This window comes from Hibiscus syriacus, unplaced genomic scaffold, assembly GCF_006381635.1.
Source record: "Hibiscus syriacus cultivar Baekdansim isolate YM2019G1 unplaced genomic scaffold, ASM638163v2 tig00110264_pilon, whole genome shotgun sequence".
Classification (NCBI taxonomy): Eukaryota; Viridiplantae; Streptophyta; class Magnoliopsida; order Malvales; family Malvaceae; genus Hibiscus; species Hibiscus syriacus.
Window position 1 is genome coordinate 6,353 of NW_024062653.1, and position 9,728 is coordinate 16,080.

General features: G+C 34.1%; 1 pseudogene; it reads left to right on the plus strand.

The window, feature by feature from the left end:
* The first annotated feature begins 941 nt into the window (after positions 1 to 941).
* On the plus strand, positions 942 to 4,180 carry LOC120115389 (annotated as a pseudogene).
* The last annotated feature ends 5,548 nt before the right edge of the window (positions 4,181 to 9,728 follow it).

The following is a 9,728-nucleotide window of genomic DNA, read 5'->3' on the forward strand; positions in this document are numbered from 1 at the left end:
AGGCTACGCTTGTATAGGGTAACCGGAAGGTCAGGTAGACAGATCCACGCACGATCTTGCTGGGGAAGGATTACGATGTAGAGAATTTTTTCAACTAAGGTTCGACAGTTAAATAGTGGCCAAACAAGGTCCAAGGGCCACCGGAAAGAGCCGTTAGATAATCGGTATGAGAGTAGAACGAAACAAGGAAATACTCGTTCTCGACATCCATCACCTTAAAAGGTTGAGAAATTTTCCAACGATCTTGGAGCCTTGATCGGAGTGTTGAATATCCAATGCGACGCCCTAGTAGTTTAACCGTTAGCGTTTGGTGGAAATTCTTATTAGCAATCGATTGAATTCGGCAGATCAGACCATCAACAACACGACGAATCACGTTTCCTTCCAGTACTTCGATATCCTCGTAATCGAAAGCTAAGTTCATATCATCTAAGATATCGGGGTTTGCTCCCATGAGGGAATCTTTTTAAGAGATTGGGGTAGGGATCGGGATAGAACCATCACCGTCCGGCGGCTCGTCATCTAGTCGTCTTGCTTTTTTAGGGTTTCGGTCTTCAGAAGTTTCTTGCATTAAGATTTTCATACCAATTTCAGCTTTTGCCTTTTATATCAATATATTATATTAATATTGTGTTTCAATATACAACCACAATTCTAAATATTTTCATCATAAACATAAATATTAGCTTTTTTTTTTTATAAATTATAGATTATTCAATTTTCAAACATCGAATAAAAATACGTCCTAATATCCTAAGGATATAGGAACTAGAAAAGCTGCATTAATGAATGGGACGGTGTCGTTTACTGCCCTTTTCAAATAACCTTCGGAATTACGACAATAACCTTCACATATACGCAATATTTATTATTATTTTATTTAACAAAAAAAAAAGCGATAATGAAATTTAAAATAAAAATGTGTCTTTTAGCAACGTGTATGACGAAAGACCGAATGTGGAACTCCAATGACAGATCAAAAACTCTAACTTTACAGTTTGATTTCAATTTTCAAAGGTGAAGAAATTGATCATCTCTTTTTATTTATTTTTCCTGATTTTGAAGTATTTAGAATCTAGGTTTAGCTTACCCAGCAGTTGACTTAATGAACCTTATTTTTTGACAATTTTTCCTTATATTTATTAGTAGCTAAGCAAACCCTTTAGCTATTTGATGGTGATCTTGTACAAGTTTAGATTTTCTGAAGGTTTCAAAGGTTTGGAAGTTATATATCATGTCCTTGTATTTGTATTCTGCAATTGCTGCTATAATAGGAGAGAATTTGATATTTACTTTTAAATACTTGATTTATTTGCTTTAAATTAGGTATTTTTTTCTTTTGGTTTTTTAATCGGTAACTTGTTCAATTTTTGGAAGTTTTGTAGTTAGTATTTTGATGATTATATTTCCCCCTGAAGATTGGGAACTAGGGTTTTACTCGTTTTTGGATTTTAAGTATTTTAATGCTGTTGAGAATTATTCACATAAATTTTTAGATTTGAATCAAGTTATATTGGTTGCAAAACCAGATCTTTGATCGTTCTAATTGACAAGGATGGGGCAAATTATACTTATTTATGTTTGATTATTTTATTGCATTCTTGTAATTTTGAGTGGAAGTTTATGTTTTCCATGGAGGATTACTGGGAAGAAGTTTTATGTTAATGATTCTAACCCTAAGATGAATGGCATTTAAGCACTATTTCTTTGCACTTTTCCGGTTCTTCGGATGTTTATTCAACAATACAGATTTGTTTGATAGAGATTAAACTAAGAATTGATGAATATTAGGAAGAATTTAATGAACAGAAGTGGATTGAAGAAATTAAAGAATAGATCTAGAGAGAAACGAAGCAACATAACATTTTCATTCATTAATTTTGACCCATTAGGTTTTTAATATCTGATTACAAAAATGAGCCTGTATTTAAAATGGGCGGTATCATTGTTGTTTTGAAGGTTTGGTGAAAATGGACAAGAATTTGATGGACAAAGTTACTGCCTTTGGTGAACTCCTCAAGACTGAAGGAGCCGAGGTGGGCAGAAAGATGAGTGCTGGCATGAGCTCGATGAGCTTTAAGGTGAAGGAGCTCTTCCAAGGCCCGAACCCTGCTGATAAGCTTGTTGACGATGCCACCTCAGAGGCCCTTGATGAGCCTGATTGGGCCTTGAATCTTGATATCTGCGACATGATCATCCATGAAAAGATTAGCAGTGTTGAATTGATTCGTGGCATAAAGCGGAGGATGATGTTGAAGAACCCTAGGGTTCAGTATTTGTCCTTGGTGTTGCTTGAAACTTGTGTCAAGAACTGCAAGAAGGCATTTTCCGAGGTGGCATCTGAGAGGGTTCTTGATGAGATGGTTAAGCTTATTGATGATCCTCAGATTGTAGTTAATAAACGGAACAAGGCTTTGATGCTTATTGAATCATGGGGGAGTCAACCAATGAGCTCCACTATTTACTATTTATGAAGAGACTTACAAGGTAAAAGCATCTATTTTTATATTGTTTTGTGTAGTTGTTGAGACTGAGTTACAGAAACATGTTCATTTAATTTTTTTTTTTATTTTTTGGTTTTCCTGATGTGTTTCTGATTGAAAACTGTCTAGCTTTAGTTCAATTTCTGAACTTTCTTTCAGTTGCTGTTACAGTCCCACAAAATCAGAGGACGAGAAAATCTTCGATAAAAAGGTGCAAAATATTTTAATTCCTTTGTTTGGTTCAGTTCATTGCAATCATAAGATCAATTTGGAAAGTCTGCATATAAGCTTTCTTGAACAATCGAATTCTTGACTAGAACGTTTCGGTACATCAACATCTCTTGAATTATTTGTGCTCTGCAATAGGATTAAATATGCATCCCAAACACGTGGTGCGGTGATGCTACTAAGATGAACCCATATCTTTATCTTTCAACTTTTGTCATTTCTCAAATAATCCTTTTCTCTGTTGTAGAGCTTAAAATCAAGGGGTATTCGCTTTCCTGGTCGTGACAATGAGAGTTTGGCACCTATTTTTACCCCGCCTTGTTCAGTTTCTGCAGCAGAAGTAGATGCTAGTCTTGCAAATCGGTTTCAACAAGACATGCAGCTTCAACATGACATGCAGCTTCAACATGCTCCAAACCTTTACCGTCGAACAGACTAAGGAAGCATTTGATGTAGCACGAAACAGCATCGAGCTTCTTTCAACTGTGTTATCCTCATCACCGCAACAAGATACCCTTGAGGTATTAATATTTTCTTGCAGTTCTTAGTTTCTAGCTCATACTAGTGATCAGTGAAGTATGCCTCCTTCTATGGTGCCGAGTCGAGCCTTAAATCCAAGTCTTGGCCATATGATTGGAACATTGTTGCATGTAGTGGGCCTTATAATGTGCAAAAGATCATCTTGTTTGTCAGTTTGTCAATAAATTTTCATATTGCTCTACTTTTCGAGGAAACTACTTTCGGTTTTGAGTTATTCAATCATTTTACGACATTACCTTCAACGATGAATATTCAGTGAGAATTCATATCACACTAACTGTACCAAGTTTTCCCATAGAGATTGAAGTGAATTTCTACGACTTGTTATGCATGCTCCAATAGAAGTGTATATTGAAAGAGATGCTTTGCGGATGGTTGACATATAGAATAATACATATTTTGAATCCACTGTAATTTTCATTACTTTGTTGGCAGGACGATTTGACAACAACGCTTGTCCAGCAATGTCGACAGTCTCAGTCCACTGTTCTAAGAATCATTGATACCGCTGGAGAAAATGAGGCCCTGCTTTTCGAAGCTTTGAATGTGAACGATGAGATCCAGAAAGCTCTCTCAAAGTATGAAGAATTGAAAATGCCATCAGTGGTTCGTCATGAGCCAGAACCCGCTATGATTCCCGTGGCTGTCGAGCCTGATGATTCACCCCATCATGCGAGAGAAGATGCGTTGATTAGAAAACCAGCAGGTACACGACACGGGGGAAGCAATGACGACATGATGAACGATCTCGATGAGATGATTTTCGGTAAGAAAGGTGGAGGTTCATCTGAAGATTCAAAGAAGCAGCAGCAAAGACCTAAAGATGATCTAATCGCATTCTGATTGCTACAAAAACTCCATTCCATAGTTTGTAACTGTTGTAGGCATTGTTATAGAAGTTCGGAATCAAATACCTGGGATCATACATTTTTCTTTTGCGTTGGTTGTTCCGTAAAATACATGCTTGGATTTGTTTACTTATCTGTATGGCTACCATATTGGTGGTTTGATGACATTACTGGTTCTTGTTTAATTCATGTCCCTTCTTTATGGATTATTGTTATATATGTGCATGTATTTATCTCACATTTTTTCTTCGAGTTTAGGGGACGGGTGTTAATATTAACCTATAATAGTTTATCAGTATACATGTTATATTATACAAGTTAATTAATCAAACTATTAAGGTTAAGCGATTTCCATTCGATTAATCAAATTGTTAAAAGTGATGATTAACGGTTTGAATATTCATGGCAAATGTTTGAATTTCAGTGCTCTTTTGTTTACCCAGAGGAGTGGACCATCAAATTCACCGTTAACACTATACCAACACTAAAGCAGTAGCAATTCCAGGCTGTTTAGGGGATGTCATTGTTATGTTTGACTTACTTGCTTTGATTACCGGTCCAATTGTTAAAAAATATCTATATTAAAAATATCTATAGAGATTTTTATTAAGTTTATTAGAATTTATTTTTTAAGGTTAACTTCGCATTCAATTAAAAATGAAGTTAATATAAATATACAAATTCTAGAATGAATTTCAATATCTATGAGTATTTAATTTCTTTTTCATAGATTCTATACGTTTATGAGTATTTAATTTCCTTTTCATACATTCTATATAATATTTTATTATAATTTTCCAATATTAAATATATTTGAGTAAAAAAAATTAAACGATTTTCCATAGACTATAATCATATATAATACATACATATTTTTCATATATGATATACATATATCATACATAGTTGAGAGACTCGACTCAAATTTAAAAATCAATCCACTAATTACTAAATTTTTTGAGTTATTCGACTTATTATTCAAGTTATATTTTATAACTCCGATTTGAATTTAATTGTTTTTCGAGTTGATTCAAGTTTTGTTCATCCTTGCATGTCATTTGTGGTTTTTATTTTAATCTACTTATATTATATGTTGTCATATTTTTTAATAGCTTGGGGTGATTATAAGGGTAATATTTATTCAGAATCTTTTTTTAATCATTGACAATGCAAATACACTCTGTAGACACGATTGTTGGAACAAGGCTGTTAAGGGATGATTAAATGTACAGTCCAGCCTAAATGGTCAATTAATCATTATAAAGGTTACAAGATTTTTCTAACCATATCTAACCGTTAAGAAATGATTAACTGCTAACAATTTACTATTATTAATGGTTCTATTACAGGTCAACGTACGATTAACCTATTATAATTATTTTCTCAAAGATAACATAATATGAATGTTTTAAACTATCATAACAGAGTTGTTGAAGTCATGTAAAATAAAAACTGATTGAGTTTGTAACACCCTAATCCAGTCCTACCCGAAGATCTATGGATTATGATGTCACACGGGACCATTGAAGTAGCTAACCCAAAATTATTCTTTAAAACAACTGTAAAATACCATATAAAATCTATCCCAGGTAAAATAAAATAAAACATGATAATTCAAAGCTTACGAAATATAGGGAGCTCCCAAATCAAAATAAATACACTGAATTTAAAATTAAAATAGAGTTTCATCTGAATACAAAGGGTCTACAATATTACTTGCTTCTAAACTAAATCAAGACATACTCTGATGCTTCGGCTATATTGGAATATGTGGTGACGATAACGCTCCTCGGACGGCCTCCTAAGAACCTGCGCACGGAAACACATTCCGAAGCTCAATGCCTCAATAATAACTGTACTATGCTACATGCATTCACTAAATATGCATGCTAGTAGCACAAGTATAAAGACATGGAAATGTTGATCTAACATATTGATATAGGTATCATGGTGCATATGAGGGTTTTGTATCTCGGAGCTCACACACCCCTCTAGCCTTTCTAAAATACCCTTGAGTATTTGGGTGAGATCCAAAGCTGCATCGGAAACGTACACCCGACCTACTTACTCTGTTGAGTCTTAGGGCATATGCGCCCAGTTAACGGCTAAGTGCCTTGGCACTAACTGGGATATCCAAACTGTATGATCTTAACTGCTAGAGTAACTCGGGTATCCTAACTATGTACCAAACGTCAAACAAGGCTAGTTTTATAACATCTTAGATATTGTTATTTTCTAACTGTTCTGAGTTTATTACTGTTCTTACTTATAGTTTTATTTCATGACGTTATGGTGTTATTGGGTTCCTCAATTCTAACCTTTAAAACCCTTGGTTTCTTACCTAAAATTGTTCGTGGGAACTGATACTAAGCTCCTCAGTATCGATATTGGCCTTTGGATGTCGATACTAACCTCTGGGTATCACAATAACTGACTTATTGAAGGCTGATAACAAAGGGCTGGTTTGGCTTCGATGCTTTGAAAAATGCATAAGTATTGATACCCTTATTGGGAGTATCAGTACTCTACCCTTGGTATTGATACTCCCATGTAGAGCTGGGTATACGGGCTACCCGCCCGTTTAGCTCACGGGTTTTGATAGTGCGGGCTTAAACGGAGCGATTTAAAAAGCCTGCAATCATAAACGGTCTTGAATTCTAAGGCCCACGGCCCATCCATTTAACCCGCGGGCTAAACGGCTTCCGTTTACTGTTTATGTGAAAAAAAGAGAGGAGTTGGGGAAATAGAAAGAAACGGCGGAGAAGGGAAAAAAATGAGGCTATGATTCCTAAAATTTTATAACGGCATATATATAATATAAGTCACACAAAACAACGTATTTTAGGGATTTAGGGCAACCATGACTAGTTTTAATGTGCTAATCGTGTAAGGGCTCCACCCACTTTTGAATTAATGCAATATAGTCCTCAAATATAGTTTATTATTTTAATTTTGCACTCCAATTTTATGTATGTTTTTTTATCACTGCCTCAAGTTTTATATATTATTTACATATTTGCATATTATGTTACTTTACCTTTTTTTTAATTATTATATTTATACATGGTTAATACTTTGATTTGTTTTTTTTTCCTGTTTTTTAACGTATATGTATATAGTTTTTCTTATGATTAATTATTAGAGTATAATAAACGTTTTATGGCTTATTTATATATATATATTGATGGTATTAATTATAAATGGTAAATACGTATATAAAAAGATGAAAACCTTTTTGCTTATGTTATCATATTACGTTACCATAGGTATAATTAATACATTCGAACTTCAAAATTGGATATCATCAAATTAAAACATGAATTGGGCTTCAAATAAAACGTGAATTGGGCTATGGCTAAAATGCACATAAAACGTGAATTGGGCTAAACATGAATTGTCTTCCGTAAAACATAAAATAAATTGAAAAAAATAATTAAATTAAGCGGGCTACCCGCAAGTATACCCATTAAACCCATAGGTTTAACGGTCCGGGCTAAAAAGCCCGTAATTTAAACGAGCTTTATTTATTGAGGCCCGAAGCCCGCACGAGCCGTGGGTTATACGGGTAGCCCATGGGCCTTAGCCCATATACCTAGTTATACTCCCATGAGTATTGATATGAATTTGGCTACTGGAATCTGCTAAGTGAACTCGATATTGATATCACCCTGTGAGTATCAATACCTCACATACAATATCGATACTATCGATACCCATTGCATGAGTATCGATACTTCTAGCCCAAAACCCATTTGTTTTTAACACTTGAAGAATTGTATCGGTACTGTTCTTCCAATACCGATACTCTTGCCTAAAAATACCCTGTTTTGGACACGAAAATGCCTTCCTAACAATCTTAAACATCCTCCTGAGGTCTTCAAACATTATTAAAGAGTTATGTATGAATATAGGGTCATAAAGAGTTATGTATGAATATAGGGTCATAAAGAGTCCATAAACATATTGGAACTGATTTATGAATTCTACTATGAACATGCTTTATAACTCATGCAACCTACCAAAACTCACCTAATGACCTACACATGGTAGATTTGAGTTAAAAGTGAGTTATCTGGTAATACATACATCACAAGGATCACATCAAAGGAAGATGGACTAAAGCTTCTAAGTGATCCACACGATAAAGAATTGGAAAAGAAGAACAATAGAGCAACAGACTTTAAATTGCTTTTTGAATGGGATCCTGGTGTTATTTGGTCAACATGTCTTTTGGAACTATGATCGACTATCTCTTATCTTTCCAACGATTCTTGAATCACCTCAATCTGATATTTGGAACTCAGGATATGTCCATTTTAGTGAAGATATCATATGTAGAAAATCCCATACGAGATTAATATGAGACTTTGTAAATATTAAGAATTTTTAATATTTTTATTGATTATTTGTAATATAATTTAATATAGGATGATACATTATCTTTTAGGATTAGATTTTTTATTTTAGGAATTAAGTTCAAGTTAAAACATTAGTTTATTAGTATTTTATTAGTTAGTCATGTTACTACAAGGATTCCTCCAAACCTATATAAGGAGGCTCATTCCCATCATTGTAATCATCAACTTTTCATTGAATAATAATACAACGTGAGAATGCTTTTGCAAGTTTAATTGCCTTGTGTCTTCGAAGCATCTTTTCCTTTAAGTTCGTCCAAGTTCTTGAGAGAGAGATCTTCACACTATGATTTGCTTTTTCATTGCGATTAAGAGAGCTGGTTAGAGTCGTATTGTCGAGTTTGCCTTTTCATTGTGACTATGAGGGTTCGATAGGACATATCCATATATTTTCTATCTCTATAAATCATCACATTCTTCCACCATCTTCACGCCAACTTCCATCTCAAAATCATAGGGTTTGCGTTATCCTCATACCTACCGGTGGTAAATTTTCAATTCGCTTTTTATGAAGATTTGACCGTCATAATTCCAATTCGTCTTCTTCGTTGCAATCCTTATCTCGTTATCTTTCTAAAAAGTATTCATCCATCCATCAAAATCCATCCACAACAACCCTTGTCACCCATCATAAGGGAAGATAAACTTAGTTCCTTCATTATATGTTCCTATTCAAAAAACAATTTCAAGTCTACTGCTATGTTGTTCTTCTTTTGTCTCAACTAGCTCTGTTGAGGTACCTTGATGAAGTATGCTAGCAAGAACAATCAAAAGTTCTTGATTGTTTTCCAAGAATTGTCCTAAATCTGATACTAATTGATAGAGAAGCGACAATGAATTATGAATGTTGCTATTCATTGATGAATCAAATCTAGAAATCTTTAGACTCGATAAAAGAAAGAGAGGACAAAAGATGGATGTGGGTAGCGGTAAGGTATTTGGATTAGGGTTTTGATTTATTGAATTTAAGACAAAGAAGAATAGGTTAAGACAATAAATCAAGGGTAATAGAATTCTAATGAAATAAGGACAAAGGAAAAACAAGGGTAATGAAATTCGTTATTTTTTAAAGAGTCGTTAAGAGTCATCAATCGTATGTTCGTTGCTGTTTTAGGCGTGATTCCAAGAAAAAATTTCAGATGTGGATTTATAAATGTTTATGGCCCATCTACTGATAGTGAGAAAAAGAATTTTTCAGAGAGTTAAAAAAATTA